Source organism: Benincasa hispida, chromosome 10 (genome assembly GCF_009727055.1).
Source record: "Benincasa hispida cultivar B227 chromosome 10, ASM972705v1, whole genome shotgun sequence".
Classification (NCBI taxonomy): Eukaryota; Viridiplantae; Streptophyta; class Magnoliopsida; order Cucurbitales; family Cucurbitaceae; genus Benincasa; species Benincasa hispida.
Genome location: NC_052358.1, coordinates 47,928,381 through 47,946,833, shown reverse-complemented (window position 1 = coordinate 47,946,833; position 18,453 = coordinate 47,928,381).

Below are 18,453 nucleotides of genomic sequence, written 5' to 3'. Positions count from 1 at the left end.
TCCAAGAATGAGTTTTCGTTGCCTTTCACCGCTTGTTTCTCTTTCTACTATTTCCCTGGTCGGCCACCACCCAGTTACCAAGTTAAAATCCTCTTGGGAGAATGTTACCTTCTTCCCTAGAATGTTGAATGATATAACGCTGGGTTCACATCTGCTACCTCCTTTAACAGAAAGTGGTGCAAAAGTTGTCCATTAAAAACAAGATCTATATCCAATAGTGGACTAATGGCCGTTTTCCTATACAGTCTCATCTGTTCTTCTGTCAACTTATTCTTAATCATAAGGAAAATTTTGCGGACTTGGCAAGCGACTGTAGTAGGGAAATGTTTCTCAGCAGGGACGACCATCTTAATAATCTGACAATCGTGTACATTATAAGAATTAGTAAACAATCGACATCTTACCAATCTGACAATCATGTACATTACAAGCAAATCTAAACGATCGTCTGTAAAATCTAAACGATTGTCTAGAAAACCTAAATGACCGCATAACAAAAATTAAACGATCGCATAATAAAAACTAAATAATCGCATAACAGATATCTAAACGATCCCACGATATAAACCTAAACGGTCACATAATAAATATCTAAACGATCGTGTAATAGTTAGCTAAACGATCACACGATATAAACCCTAAATATCTAAACGATCGCAAGTAACAATTAGTTAAACGATGACACAATAAATATCTAAACGCTTGCTTAGTATTCTCTATCCGATCGCTTAGTATTCTCTCAATGATCGATTACGGACGAATACGCTATTAAACCCTAAAAGATAGTTAAACCTTGATTATCAACATGCATTCTTCAAGGAGAAGAGTCTTATACCTTTCAGATCATGACGAACGGTGGAAATGAAGTTCAAAGAGAAATCAGCGAGGAGTTCTTGGCTGAAGTTTGAAGAGAAAACGGGAGAAAATTTGAGAGAAAATTCTTTGAAGATAAATACTTTGAGAAGGAAATGAAAAAAAATGAAGTGAAGGGACCTATCGTTGTAAAGTATTCGTAGAGCACACAAACGGTCTGAAGGATTTTTAAAATTGGGGGTAATTTTGGAATTTTGCATGAGCAAAATGTCAGTAGTAGAAAAGTTTTTAAGAAGAAATCATTGATAGAAAGTTTTTGGTTTCTGAGTCATTTTGTAAAATTTTCCAATAAAATTAGAGGTAAACATTATAAAAACTCTAGGGCGACGATAACAATTAGAGAGAAATAAAAATAAAATAGACAAACAAATTAAAAAGGAAAATACATTTTCCCTGAAAAATTTAGGATAAAATAAAGTGAAATAGAAAGAGATTTTTTTTTATATATGGACCAATAGTCTCTATAAAAGGAAACTAGTCACAAAGTCACAATCACTTAAGTGATCAATAAAAAATCACTTTCTCATCGTTGTCAAATATCACAATTTTGATTTTAAATATGTCAACAGTGATTTTGGACCTTCTAAAATCTCTTATAAATATGTCTTTAATGAATTTATAAATATATGATTAATTTGAATGCATTTGATTTTAATGAAACTTAACTAGCCGATCTAAGTTCCTCAATATATAATTTACAATTCAATTCAGTCACACACTTATCCCTACTATAATTTTGGCATTTTGATAAGTGGGATCGATACTCAATTTGAAGTGGGTACTCTGTTGCTTAGAAGTATGATGGTTCTCGACATTCTTCAAGTTCGAATGGATGGTCTGGTTGGTGGAAGCGACATTGGAGTTCAAATATTTCTGCTAAGATTGAACATTTTGTGTGGAGAGCTTTCCACTATTCCCTGTCAACTGGGTGCAAGCTTAGACAAAGGTACATGAATGTTTCTGATCTTTGTCTTGTTTGTGGTGAGGGTGCCAAGTTAGTGGAACATATTATCTTTTCTTATAATTATTGGCTTTTTAGCTCTTAATATCAAATTAATTAATTTTAATTAATCAATTAATTGATATTTTGATTATAATAAACTTTCTTTTATTTACTAATAATTTTACTATTTTGTCATTGTATACAACTTAGAATAACGATTCCAATGCAATTTGAGTCACTCAAATTGGAGCTCAAAAGAAGAAGATATAACCAAACCAAGCCTAACGGAAAAATCCCAGTTGATCACTTGATGGATTTTTATCATCAAAGTGGATCAACTGATAAGTGTCACTTGGAGCAATGAAAATGTGGCACATGATAGACTTTGATGATGATGAAAATAGAGCACATGCTCCATTTTTTTATTGGCTATACATTTTCTTTAAAAAGATTATTATTGTTGTTGTTACTACTTTTAAATCTCCACCATTTATTTGAATTTCATAAACATCTAATGGTCAAAATTGAATTTGGTTTTCACCTATTTCTCTCCCTTTTTAAACTCTTCATCTTTTCCAAATTTCTATAACAGTTTCACATTTTTACAATCATTCACAATTTATAAAGCCTCCATTGTTGCTCTCTTCAAGCTTCATTTTTTCTTATTTTCACATTATTCTCTAGAGAGATATATTGTAACGTTACATTTTTAAACTCTTCATCTTTTCCAAATTTCTATAACAGTTTGACATTTTTACAATCTTCCACAATTTATTAAGCCTCCATTGTTGCTCTCTTCAAGCTTCATTTTTTTTCTTCTTTTCACCTTAATCTCTAGAGAGATATATTATAATGGGAGGATTGATTTGTTGTGAACTAAAATTTGTAAATCTACTATTTAGAGAGTTTGTCAAGTGTGCTATTTATTTTTCAAACTTTTGTAAGGGTTGACTCTTGATCCCGAAAAAAGAGTTGTTATGATGGTTTGATCCTCAATCATGAAAAGAATCGAGTTTGTTCTTGTACTCGAAAAAGGAACATTGTAGCGGTTTGACTCTAAGTCGTGAAAAGAGTCATGTTCGTAGTGATATACTCAAGAAAAGCATGGAAAGTGGATATAGATCGGAGAACCACTATAAAACTACTAGTCTCAATTTCTCTTTCCTTTCCAATTTAATTTTGCAACTAATTTATTAATATATTTCATTGTATAAAATTAGTTGCTAAAATTTGTTCTTGAATTTTTCTATGTAAATTTATTGATCCTTTTGAAGTAAATGTATTTGTATGAAATTCTTATTTAAATTTCTTATTAGCTAAAAGTGTATTAATTGAGATAGAAGTATTTGGAGGCGACTTATCTCATCCTAGTGCAGATTGGATCTTGAGAGATTTAATAATCGTATGTGGGTCCAAAAGTTCATGTACTTATTTAATAGTGACTTTAGATTAGCTTGGGGGGGTAGGGGGTGGGGGGGAGAAGAAATAAGGAACAAAAAGGCATTGTGAATGATTCCCATTCAGGTTGTTGATTATCTGTTTATTTTTTTTTGTCTATCCTAGAGTGGATGGGAGTATGGGGACTTCTTTGTTATCTCCTTTTGGGATTCCTGATTCTTCGATTTTTTTTTGTGGATGCATCCTGTACAAAAGGATTAGATATGACTGGTTATGGTCTGGTTATCCTTAATGAGATAGCTAGGGCCTTTGCAACCTCTTATGGTTTTCATGATCGTTACTACTCTCCTTTATGTGCTGAGGCGGTTGCGATGGTAAAGTGCTTTTCAATTCGCAAGATAACTTGGAGTGACTATTTACACTTTGTTTTTTGATTGCCAATTATTGATTGATATGATAAATTGCATGTTGGAGCTAATGTCGAGGTCTAGGATTTGGTTGCAGATATTCGCTACATAGCTTCTTCTTTCTATCTATCTCCTTTCATTTTATTCAAAGAGATCAAAATAGATATGCTCATAAGCTGACTAGGAAGGGGCGACCTGGTGTCTTTTTTTCATGGTTATCCAACATCCCAGATTGGTTGATTTCAAGTTGTCAGAGTGATACTAGGAATTTTGTCCTCTACCTTAGGGATGTAGGCCTTGATTCTATTATTTTATCTAAAAAAATATTTTATGACACTGGGCCAAACAAATAAAGTGACGGGAGAAAAACAAAGTCATAAATTGTTGGAGGAATTTTTTTAGGAAAAAGTGGAGATTTTTGTATTTTTGAAATTTTATTTAGGTTATGCAATATTGGTCTTCTAAGTATTACGTTGTAAGAGGATGAACAGTCTACAACTAGAAAGTCCATCATTTTCATTAAAGAGGTGGTGTCTTCTCTAAATGTGACTAGTAATTCTATGCTTCCCTCTAGTTATATTGTCTCAATTCCAACACCTACTAAGGGAGTTATACATCTTTTCAGTTGTATTCTATCCAACCCTATTTTGTTGAAGGCTTCTAGGGTTAGTATATCTGCTGAACTTCCTCCATCAATCAAAACTCGAAAGATTTTTACATTAACTATAACAAGAGTAACAACCCATTTATCGTTGTGTGGTTAGCGGAGATCTTGTACTTCCTCTTCATAGAACTCTAGGATGGATCCTGAATTCCTTACTTGAAGTGAATGTACCTAGAAGCCCTTTGGCTCTTAATTTGCCTCTTAAGCCATTGCCATCCTTTTTTTTTTTTTTTGCTAGAGTCTCCCTCTACCAGACCTTCGAGGATTGCTCTTACTTCTCTTATGGATGGTCTTTGCCCACCATCCTCTGAGTTGCCTCTGGTCGGCCTTGGACCATCTGCTGACAGTGTCTGCTTCGCGCTCGAGTTGGTTGAGCTTCTGACCCTAAGTATCCATTGTAAATTATGGCTACAATCTTGTCATTAACTACATGCAATCCTTGGTCAGATAGCCATGCTCTCAATGGAAGAAACAATATCTTTGCTTGTCCCTACGATGTGGCGCTGTTTTCATTTGCTCTGGTTATTTCAGGAGGTTCATGTGCTTTATTTCCATAAATATTTATTCTACTGGGAGAGTAATTGGAGTGTACTTTTCAAATCTTGGTATATTGTTGAATCTTGTCTGATCTTGATGGCTTAATCTACATACTTTGATCTTTGGTTGTACTATTTCAATCATCATGTCTTTCTCTAGAGGCCAAGGTTAAGGCAACCGTCTCTTCGGCTCATCTGCTCTTCCTTTTGATTGTATTAATTCCTCTACGTATATCTTTGTGCTCTTGTGACAAGCTCTATATAAGTTTTTGCTTCCTTTTTACCTCAAAATCTTAGGAACTTCTTATCTCGAAGTTTGTTAACTATGGCCAATAAAATGATCAAATCAATGTATTCATCTATCTGCAAAGTTTCATTATTAAATTGAGCAATATATTACCTTAGAGTTTCTCTTGATCCTTGTTTGATTTTCAGAAGATGTATTGTTGATTTCCTCTAATCTCGTCGTCTTAGGAATTGTATGGCAAAAGCTCTTGCTAGCTCTTTGAACGATCCAATAAATTTTATTTTTAATTGTCTGAGCCATTTCTTGGTTGGCCCTACCAGCGTGAAGAAGAATACCCTGCACTTGATTGTATCTTGTATCCCATGGAGTTCCATCCAGGATCGGTGTGAATCTAGATACTTTATTGGGTCTTTCTTTCCATCATAAGGTTTAATTGACGGAGTCTTAAACTTTGGTTGGACCTCTTCCTTCATGATTTCATCGATGAATGAAGGGTCCACTTGTTCAATTAGAGCTTCTACATCCACACCTTCTTTTTCGGTTTTGTAGAGTATATCCCTTTATTAGCTTTTAATTTCTTTTTGAATCCTCTATAACTTTACTCTCCAATGAACTTTTTAAGCCTCAGCTATGACCTTGACTTACAACTTTCAGTTCCTATTTTATGCTATTACATTTTTCCTCGATCCAACTTCGCAAATCTGATTTGGGACAACTTTTGGTTGACACCATTTTTTGATCCAGTCCCGTGTGCAAAGAACGACCTCGACCTCGGTTACCCTCACTTCTTATGAAGCTTCTGTGAATCTAAGATTTCAACTTTTTGCTTCTACTTTCGTGCTTCCTTGACCTATCGATCTTATTCTTACTTTCTTGCTTGTGTCTTTAAGATTCAACTTCTCCCTCCACCGCCTATTTATCCAAAGTCCAACCTTGCTTTAAACCTCTCCGATCTTGTATGATAGGAATGGCATTCTCCCATGCCTTCTATCATTGGCACTTTCTCTTTCGTCGGATCACGTACAATCTTGTCCTCGACTCCTTTGCCATGTCGATTTTCTTGTTAATCAATAGCCTTGAGTAACCATTCTATATCTTGTCCTAGTCCATCCACCTTAGCTTCTAACTTACCATGTTTGTCTTTCGCAGGTTGGTCCTCTGGCTGAGGCCGAGGAGCCTCTTCCTTTCGGACTCGCCAATGGTGGCATTCTTGGTCCAATTCGTCCTTGCCGAAAGTTATGTTCATAAATCTCTAACTCATTTTGAAAAGATCTTTTAGGCTTGCTCTTGAGAATTCTTCCCCACAAACGTCGCCAACTGTTAATGCCAAATTTTGGCCAAGGAAAAACGTACCCGACCTCTATGCAACAACAACGGTAAATTTTTAATTCAGGGGAAGAAAGCTCACCTGCAAGCAAATGAAAAATCTACACATCGGAGTGCTGTAAGCCACAACACTCCGATGCCTAAGTTAGGAAGGTTGAAAGCTCAAGTTAATTAAATTATGAGTCCAAAACTTGTTTATGCCCATCTCTTCTTATCTTATTTATAGGCTCCGACTCTTCTTATAAGATTTATAGGCTCCGACTCTTCTCTTATTCTTTATCTGGCTAGGATTTCTGATTAGGCGGGTGGGCGGTGCGGATCTCTCTCGAGTCATGGTCGACTAACCCAATATTCTTGCCAAGTGAGCTAGGGTTAAATTCTTCTAAAGCCTTGCTTATACTGGGTCTTTTGGCAGTTTGGACTCTCATTAGGATCTCGGCCTCGAGTTCGGGCCCAAATCTTTCTTGGACCTGCTCTTTCATTCCTCTCTCACTCTCCTTTGACGTTTTTGCTCTTGATTCTAAAATTCACCTATAACATCCAACATCCCAGATTGGGGGCAGAAATTGATTCTATTATTCTATCTAAAATAACATTTTATGACACTAGGCCAAACAAATAAAGAGAAGGAAGAAAAACAGTCATAAATTACTGGGAGCATTTTTTTAAAGAAAAATTGGAGATTTTTGTATTTTTGAAAGTTTATAACGCTTTTTAATTATCATAAATATGTCACTTTGAATATCTATCATTAATTTTTTTTTCATGACTCATTAATTATTACTAATTTATTTTTATTTGTAAGCAAAATAAATTTAATTTTTTTAATATAAACAGAAAAATTGTGCATACACGCCCACATTTACACTATAGTAAAATCTCACTATCTGTCATTGATAAACGATAACATTTTATTATATTTAAAAATATTTTAAATAATTTTTACCATTTAAAACCATTATTCTGCATATACCATGAACACAACCTAAAAACATATGAAGCTTAAAAAACATTAATGAAAAACGATCTTAATTGACATTTGGGCCGGATTCTTTTTATGGCTTAACATTTGTGATTTTTTTTTTTGAAAAAGAAAAGAAAAGTCGAGAAAATCATTTGACAACAAGAAATATTCATACCATTACCATGGTTACAACTTCTATGGGCGATGATAGATTATCATTATTATTAACATTATGATGATGGTTGTTTAACTATTGTTTTAATATATATATATATATACATATATATTCATCATTCGATAAGTGATTTTTATGAGTTATCTATTAACAATAATGTTTTAAATTGTCAAAAATATTATTTGACTCAAAAGTAATTAGAATAATCTTTCAATTTAAAAGGTTTGAGGTTCGATCTTCTATGTCCAATAATGGTTGTACTAAAAAAAGTGTCATTAAAAAGGTAATTATGACATTTTCATGATGAACGATCCAAAGACTTAAAAAATGTCAAGAAATATGTTTGTGAGATTTTCTAATGTCATAAAATCCTAAAATTGTTGTCATATTCAAGTTATATAAATCACTCATATTTAATTCAACAACAATCTTTTACCAAAAATAAAAATAGATGTTAAAATTTAAAAAAATAAAACACATCAAACATCGTACTAAAAAAATTATCACAAAAAGTCATTATGCTCTTTTTTTTATGTAACACCATATAGATAAAGTTTAAAAAATATCAAGAAATGTGTTTATGAGATTTTTTTTATTGTCATGAAATCCAAAAAATGTAGTCATATATTTAAGTTATAAGAAACATAGCATTGTTTAATTCTAACATCAATCTTTTACAAAATAAAAAATAAAAATAGAAATAGAAATAGAGGTTAACATTAAAAAGAATAAACATCAAACATCATGACTTTAATTTGAATCCCATGAAGAGGTTGAGAATTGCAAATTGCAAATAGTTTTCATGCTATAACTCCAAGCAAATTAATATTACCCCACAAAAGAGACATATGCATTAACTACATGTTGTATACCTAAAAAACACCCCCTTTTATTTTCAAGACTTTGTAGTTCACCAAGCAATTCTTTGAAAGGACACACACAATAAGTTCTTTAATCTCCATGGAAATTTCTGGGAATATGGGTGTTTGGTGGGGTTTTCCTCTTTTTAGGGACAAAAATCCACTCTCAAACAGATTTTTGTTTATTATTCTAATCTCCTTCTTACTCAACTTAACCTAAACATATGCTCGAGAGATTGTTTTCTTGTCCATATATTAAAGAAAGACAGACGTGTATGATTTTAAATCGATGATCTAATCCTATCAAGATCTTGTATTTTGTAACTTTCAATTTTCTTAACTGTTAAAAAGTTTTCAGTTGGAATATCTCTCTAAAGAAAACTTTTTTTTTTTGTAAAAAAAAACTATATATTTTTATCTGTTTTTTATTGTTATGGATAATTTTGGATTAGAGGACATAATCGACATCAACTAAGAATAGAAACGACAAAGACAAGAAGACAACAAGATCCGTGCCAAAAGTGGCACCTTAAAACCAAAACGGGCCTAGAAAATAGGACTGGCTTGGACAAGCGTACTCAACCTCGATGAAGGCCGAGACTAACAAAGTACTATAAATGACCCAAATGATTGCTTAAGGACCAAAATGGGCCTAAGAAAAAAGGTGCTCGACTCGGTAAAATGAATAAAGGCGCACATGTCCTGACTCGATAGGTTAATGTATAATACCAATACAACACTTTGAAACCCTATTAAAAGACTTAGGGATGTGAACAAAAATAATGTTGTCACGTGAAAGTCATGTATATCTAGATTTTAGCATCAACATCTATCATTAACACCATTACAATATTTTGACTCATGGTATAGTGCGGTCTATACATTTCAATTGGAATGGTGTACTGTGATGTGAATATATCATCTAGAAGTGCAACAAAAAATCGAAAAATCAAATCAATCCAAACCGATCCAATGGTTTGGTTTGGCTTTTTAGTATAAAATTGGACATCCTAGTTTGTATTTGGAGAAAACAAAAAAGTATTGGTTCGGATCGATTTTTTATTATAAAAACCAACAAAAACAAATCGAATCCAATAGTATATATATACTCTTAAAAATAAAGTATCTTTTAGTATTTTAATTCTTATGGTATATGTATATTTGTTGTTTAGAAAAAGAAAAAAAAACAATTATTATGGAGTTTGTTGTATGTTTTTTTTATTTAGAAAGTGCCAAGAAAAAAATATCAAATTTCAATTTATGAAAAAAGATTAGACCTAATTTTAATTCTAAATTAGCAAAAAGGACCAATTCAAAACAAAGTGATAATAAAAATAGAAATTGAAAGAAAAAAGAAAAATGCCAAAAATTGAGAACCAAACCGATAGTAAACCAATCTAAATAAAACAAATTCAATGGTTTTGTTCTTTATTGGACATGGGTTTGGATCTCTTCTTTGTACAACTGATTGGTTTGGTTTAATTCTTGGTTGACTTCAAAATTGACAAAACCGAACCGAGTATTTTGAGATATCATCAACAATAATATAATAAGCATTGATCAAGGGTTGATTGAACAATAATATCGAAAGAATTGGATTAGATAATTTTATTTATTTATTCATTCATTCAAAAAATTAGTTTATTATCCAACTACCTCTTGAAAAACTTGCAAAATTGATCCGTGACATTTTTTTTGTTGCTTTTTCTTGAAATTGATTGAAAGATAAGGACTTTGTTTTTTCCAATAATTAATCCAACAGAAAATTAAATTTATGAAATATTGTGTAGTTGGATTTCAATTCGTAGTCCATTGTGTTTCCCCCCCCCCCCCCCCCCCCCCCCCCCCACCCCCCCCCCCCCCCCCCCCCCCCCCCCCCCCCCCCCCCCCAAAACTGTGGGCTATATGTTTTTTATTTAATTACTTTAATAGGGGAAATAAATATTACATATGAAAATAAACAATTAAATATTTTTGTTATTTTTTTTTGAAAAAATGCAAATAAATATGAGAGATTTAGATTCAGACAAGGTACTATTATGTTGAGCTGGCTCAATCCATCTCTAGCTTGTCTTCAAAGGACTTCTCCGTATTACCTTACTACAATTAATATTTGGAATTAAAGATTAATAAACTTTGGTTTTATTTCTTTTTTCTTTTTTCTTTTTTTTTATAAAAAAAACATTGGTTTAAGAAATGCCCTAAGTTGATCTTGTGGTTGTTACAACACATGTGAACAAAAAAAAGTTGAAAGAAACCCTCCATGATGAATTGATGACTACCTACCGAGCTATAAAGTATTAAAGATTGACAACTAAATGTTGTAGGTTAAAACGGTTTGTTTCTTCCAAGTAAAAGAATAACTCTCAAGTATAAAAGAGAGAGAAAAAGAAAAGACTTTGAATTATCAAAGTTTAGAAACAAAATTTAAATCATTGGTGTATATTATCCCTTATGATCATTCTTTTTTGTTTTGGTCTTTTTATGCAAAGTTCGAAAGACTAAAACGTAACGTAACACCCGAGACCTAGGATTTAGACCAAGATTTGAAATTTGAATTCGACACTTAATAACCTCAACATTCCCTTGCTTCCCCTGTGACATGGTCACACTGTCTACTTGTATTAAACTACTTCAAAAAGTGAAGATTGTCCCACGCTATCTACTTGCCTTTAACCCCTTAATTTTGTGAGGTTAGCTTCATTGTAACTCTATAATGTTAGTTATGTAATTTCAAATGTCAATCGTTGTGTTGTGGATGAATCCAGTGCCTTGAAAGAAAAATCGGCGTGACCATGGTGTTAAATCACCAAAGTTAGTTTCTCTCCAAGGTTAATACAACTCCCGATCGCTGAGTTGCACTTGTCGGAGGACAAGTTAGATTCAATGAAAATTGCTCAGAAACTAGTGAAGAAACAAGATGAAGAAAATAAAATTCTCACTATTTTTTTTTAATCAAAACCGAGAGTTGTTTTGAAGGAAAAAATAATAATTATTTTAGAATTAATTGAAAAATCTATTTTAAAATCAATTGAAGAATTAATCTTAAAACCATAATAAAAAATTAATTAAATAAAATGGTAATAAATGGGTTTCCATTTTCTATGGACCAAAAGCTCAAAGTCATTCCTAACAATTCCCTACGAATGACTAGTATAGAAAACAAAATAAGAAGATATTTCATAAAACATGTTTTTTGAGTAAAGATATAAGAACAAACTTAAGCATCAATATCTTGACGATTTGAATTGATGCATAGTGAAATAGAGAACAACTTTGTTAAAGAAAGTGAGTTACCTCTTGAACTTTCAATAACTATAGTTGAGATCCTCACAACGTGTTTCACTCCTTAAATTTTCATTGATTTCATGATAAAGACATGCTATTAATTAAGGCCATGCACATAGAACCTTGGGTCAACGTGAAAGTTCTAGAAGAAACCCTTAAACTCTTTCACATAAGGCACCCACACCTTCACATTCACATTTATTACTTCATTAAGTCTATTGCCAGAGACCACTAAAAAATTGAGCTATGAAGACTTCACATCTAAACCATACTAAGACCAATTCCATCAACTCTATAAAAAACAAACCACTCAAAAACTGAGTTATGAAGATTTTACAATTATCCATCAAGTTCATATCAGGACCACCCAAGGAAAGTGGAACTTTTAAGGGCCTAGTTCTGTCCATCAAATCTATACCATAACTACACAAAGAAAGGGTTATGGAGTTTTTATGGGTTTGAGTCCTATGCACACTAAGGATTCTTGAATTATTCTCTTTGTTAGGCCTTTGGTTAAAGGATCCACCAAGTTCCTCTTAGATCTCACAAACTTTAAGGAGATAATTTCATTTTTCAACAATTGTTTCATAGCTTCGTGATTGAGGCGTATATACCTCCTTTTGCCATTAAACGCACTATTCTTAGTAATTCCTACAGCAACCTGTGAATCACAGTGCAAAGAGATGGGTACTAATGCCCCACAATGATGCATCTCCCAATAGGCTTCTAAGACACTCAACCTCTTATTCTGCTAATTACAGAGCAATAGATTCAGACTCCATAGTGGACTTTGCTATATAAGTTTCCTTTGCTAGTTTTCATGAAATAGCTCATCTACCCAATAATAATACATATCTACTAGTAAAAGCTTACTTCGTCATTTTATGTTACACAATTTGCGTGCACTACTCTTCTAATATGGTAGAAAAATATTAAAAGACAAACAATAATCTATTGTACCCTTAAAATTATACCTTAAGAAATGATGAAGGGCAATCAATTGATCTTTATCAAGATTATATGTATATATACTTAATATTCTCACAACATATACGCAATAACATGTCTAGTATAGTTCATAAAAAACATAACACTTCCTATAATCTTTGCATATTGAGATTGAGAAACACTATCTTCTTTATGTTTCTTAAGACTCATACTAGTATCATAAGGTGTTCTTATAGAAGCATCATCAAAGCAATCAAATCTTTTTAGCATTTTTCAATGTGTGATTGATATAAAGAAAATCCATTTTCAGTTTTCCTTGTCTTAATACCAAGTATCACATTCCCCTCACCTAAATCTTTCATTTCAATTGTAAGGACATAAATAACTTAGTATTATTACTTATATCTATGTTTGTATCAAAGATCAATATATCATCAACATAAAAACAGATAATCACACAATCAAGTCCAAACAACGTAGAGTAAACACATATATCACAACAGCTTACTTTAAATTATTGTTTACTAAAGTATTGTTAAATTTTTTTCATATTGTTGTTTAAGAGCTTGTTTAAGATCGTATTGAGATTTTGTGAATTTACATACCTTCAAGTGGTGTCACATATATATTTCCTCTTCCAAATCACCATTGAAGAATGCTATCTTTACATCCGTTTAATATATTAGATGGCTACATATTGCTGCAAATGCTATCAAAACTCTCTCTATATATTTTTTCATTTCCTCTTTTCAAGATCCTAAACATGCTCAATAAAATAAAGACTTTATACTTTCAATTAAATTATATATATAATTATTATTCATGAAATTATATATATTTACCCATGATTATCTCCTTATCTAACCAACATGGGACTCTGATCGCATTTCCAACAAGAATTTCTATACCATTGTCTTTTAAAATTGATAATATAACATTGGAACAAATTTGTCATTAAAAAGTTAATGTGGTAACTAAATTATAAATAAAATATTCAGGATACTTTAAAAGTTGAATGACAAAAATAGAAAGTAACAATAGTCTACTATGCAATTCTTGAAGCGTAGGATAAGAAAAAATGAACAGATCAAAATATTTACATTTGTAGTTATTGGTATACTTACTATATTTATCGTTCGTTTTTTAAAAACTACATCCATCATTGTTCTATTCTCCTATTAAAAAAACAACATTTAATTCTACTAGTAAAATTGTTGGTAGACATGCATATATATTTGAATATCAACTTCAAAATTCAATAGTAGAAGTAAAACATTTATCGACAATAGTTTAATTGAAACAATCTTAGAATTGGAGGATATTTGGAATAAATTTATTCCAAAAATAACAAAATAGATATTTAATGTGAGGAGGAAAATTGAATAGTTTAAAAAGATAAATGGAGAGAGTGAGAATGGAAGTTATGGAAAGGGGTCAGTAATATATCAGTGCGGTTTGTGGCTACAACCAAAACAAAGCAAAGATGCATTTAATAGCTAGAAAAGGGACCATTCTCTTTCATTATGTTCCCTCTTTCTTTTCGTCCACTTTCTTTTTATTATTTTTTTTTACTATTAAATATTATATTAAATTTTCTTTCATCAATTACTTTAAACTTTTGAGTCAATGAGTAATTTAAGATGATATCAGAGTAAGTTGGTTCAAGATTTTCTGAGCTTGAACCCCAGCAACGTTATTTTCTCCCAATTTAGTATTGATTTCCACTAGTTTGGCCTATGATATCAGAGCACGGTGCTTATTGAGGGGAAGTGTTAGATATTATATTAAACAATTGCCTTAACCCATCAATTTTTTCTTTCTATTTAATATTGATTTCCACTTGTTGGGTCTATGCTATTAGAGCAGGTTACTTATTAGCTTGGCTCTTCTTCATATTTCAAGTCTGCAAGTGAGGGGAGGGTTAGATATTATATTAAATTTTCTTTCACCCATCAACTTAAGTTTTTGGGTCAATCGGTGATTTAAGAGGGACACTAGCAAAATAAACCACTTAAGATACAATATGTGGAGAAGAGAAAAACTCCACTCTTCCAATGTCTTAGACGCAAGTAAGTGTGCTAGCACGTTGTTACAATGTCACACATGAGAAAGAGTGACATTGTCTAGCTCCTCTATTTGTGAGAGAGAACGCCTTCTCACTGAAAAAAAGAGTTTAATAATATCCATATAGGTATTGTTAAGTAGATTAACAACATCTAGACAGTGAGATTGAACCATGATGTATTGATAATTGAGGGATAGAATACTATGAAGCTCTTCACAAATAGGTCTTATTTTCAAATTTGGTCCACTTTAGTTATAAAACAAACAAGAGGAAAATTTTTAGTATTATGAGAGTATCATATAGTTCCTTTGTTTACACTATAGATTTGTCTTCATAAATATTAATAGATCCTAAGTGGATCTCACTCAACTTTATTTTTGAAAACACGCCGACGTGTGACATATAATATATGAAGACATTTCTATACCATTGAAAATTTTCCCCTAACAAACCACACATACACAAAGTGTGAGAGAGATAGGATGGTGGAGAAAAGAGCAAAAGAGAGAGGGACTTGAGGGGAAAAAAAAGGTAAAAAAGCAACAATAATACCAGCTTTCAGCTTATTTGTATTGGCCCTTTTTCTCATCTCAAGGAAAAAGGGTTCTAAGTACTTTTAGGGTTTGTGTTTGGCCAAATTATGCTTTCAAATCTATGGCACTTTTTGGACCTACATATATAATAATTGAAATGAAACCGACTTCGATTGAGATATTCATTGATATATGTTGATATATCTATAAATTGAAGAGTTCGATATTAATGATTAATCGATATATCTATGATATTTTAGATTTACAAAAATATCCGTTGGTATCGATATATATGGACATCGTTCGATATTTTAAACTTTATCCAACAATGTAATTATATGGTCCGTTTAAAAAATCTATATATAGATTAGATATATGAAGTGGCATTAAAATCTCAAGATTTTGGATCTAATAATGATTTTACCAGTTTTTTTTTTTAAATTTTTAAATTTCCAGGAAACCATCACTACTAGAACTCCAACACAAAATGGATCAAATCCAACCCCTTAAATTTCACATTCTTAAGAAACTAAAAAGTTGGGATTATCAAACCCACATGCAACTCATTGCTTGGAAATTAGAAAAAAAAAATGGACACACATCCAATTACATGAAAATGATTAATAATAAATATCCACATTTCATATCAAACAATAAATTAAGGAGATGCATCTCACTTTATTGCTTGGAAAATTATATATATTGAATTAAGGTTGTATAGTTCTATAATTATATATCTACTTTTTTTAATTGTTCGAATTTTTATCGGATTTTTTTTGAAAAAAAAATAGAGATGGGTTTGATTTTCGCATAAAAAGATATATAGCCTTCATTATTAAGAACTTAATGCTTAGGGGATGGATAATGACAGGGCCGGGGAGTGAAACTATATGGTTAGCCATGCTTTGGAAAACGATCGTTCATGTGAGAAATTTAAAGCAAAATTCTATATAATAAATAAACAATTTTTTATCACTTTGCATAAATATCGACCATGATAGCATTAATTTCATTAGTTTGTATATAATTATGTTTTTTTTTTTTAATTTTTAAAAATAGTATGTAGCTAATAGATAATGGAGAAATTTCCCAGCTTGAGAACAACTCAACAGGTTAATTACATTAAGAAAAATTATCTTTTTTGTCTTCGTGTTTGGTCTTTCGATTTTTAAAAATACACTTTTAGCATTGAGTTTTTATGAATAGATGCATTTGGTATCTAAATTTTTAAAATTTAACATTTTTAATCCACAATTTGATTCCTAAATTTTTAAAATGTAATTTTTTGGCCTTACTTTCTTAAAATTATCGGTTTGAATCTTAAAAAAAAATGAGAATTTTGAAAAATCAATCCATTTATAAAGTAATTGATTGAACTATGATCGTTCAAGTTAAAGTCAAATAATTTACTATAAACAGAAAAACAAAGAAAAACAGATAAATGAAAACCAAAAAGGACTTTTTATATGTTATATAATATGACCCAATTCAATCGTGTCACATGCAAAAGGTTATACGATCCAACGGTTATAAAATTTCCTTATTTTTTAAAAGAGAAAAAAAGTGTTACCGTACGAACGTTTTCTGCAATTATTATTATTTTTTAATTATTTTTTTCGTCTGTAGGAGTTAAATTTCAAAACTTGAAAAATATTTTTCAAAATTACATTCTTTTTATTATTATTATTATTATTTAAGAACCCATCATATTTAAAACTCAAATAAGTATTGCTTAAATTATTTGTTTATTAGATAAATTATTATTGATTAAAATATTATTTTAGTCTATAATTTCAATTTTTCTTTATTTTTAAATGTCTAAATTTAATCAATGTAGTTTTAACAAATGTTAATAAACTTAGGGTTTTTTTTTTTTTTAGATTACGGTAGCTTTTAAAATAATTCCTAGTAACTATACTTTTAGAAAAGTCGGTATTTGAACCAATTAAAATTTGGAATAAATGTAAAAAAATAAATTAATGAAATGTAAATTTGAGATGAGTAAGGAAAGATACCAAATTTGTAGGAAAGTTAAAAATTTTAAAGCTCCATCAAATAACTTTTGCATCTTAGAACAATATTAGAAGTGATTTTGGATAGATTAATAAATAAATTATTTTACCAAAAAATCTAGACAGGTCCTCCTAAAATAACTTTTTGGGATTTTAGAAGCAATCCCAAACTAGCCTTTAATCATTTGAAGTTAACCTAATTAAAATTTATCAAATTAATAACATTAATATTACAGAAGAAGAGATATAATTTGAATATGTTTTGAATCTTTTTTTTTCTTTTTAAGAAAACTAAACCATAAAATTTATGAAATTATAGTATGACTATTTTTAAATATAGTAAAATGAACCAAAATATATATCATTAATAGACACTGATAGACTATTATCATCTATCGTGGATAGATACTGATAAACGTCTATCAATATCTATCAATGATATAAATATTTTGGTTGATTTTACTATATTTGAAAATAATCATATTATATTTAGACTATGATAATTTGCTATATTTATAAATATATTCAACGTTTTTTCCTTTAAAATAATTTCCCACCACAATATTTGCTAAAATATAAACTTGTAAATTACTGAAATAGGATGTTAACCATTATTATTTTATGAAATTAACATAGAACCTTTGACTCAGATAATTAAATGTAATTTGAGTAACGATCAAATCTTCCATTTTTAGGGGAAAAAGAAAAGAAAAAACTTTATTTGGAATCTTTGCTGTACGGATCAGTTACCTTGGAGATTGAAGTTTCACATGCAACACTATATATTGTTCATTAAAAAAAAAATAACAAATAATATTCAACATTTGTAATATTTTTGTGTGTGCTATAGTGATAAATATTTAAAAATATTTAAACTTTATAACAAAAAGTTCCAAAAGTATGAGAATTTTAAAATATATAGCAAAAATATTTAAATATTTATAGGTACTTTTGAAACTTTTTGCTATAAAATGTAAATATTTTTAAGAATTTCCCTAAATTAAATCATGAGAAAAGAAATTGATTAAAAATCATTTTTAATTAGTCCATCATCCTCTCATAGTTTCAATTTTGTAACATTTTAGTCTTTGTATATTAACACGCAATAATTTAGTCCACATATATTCAAATTTGTAACAAGTTAATCATTTTTCTTCATAAAAAATTTCATCAAATTAAATGTCAATTTTTATTAATCATTTAACTTTTTAGAC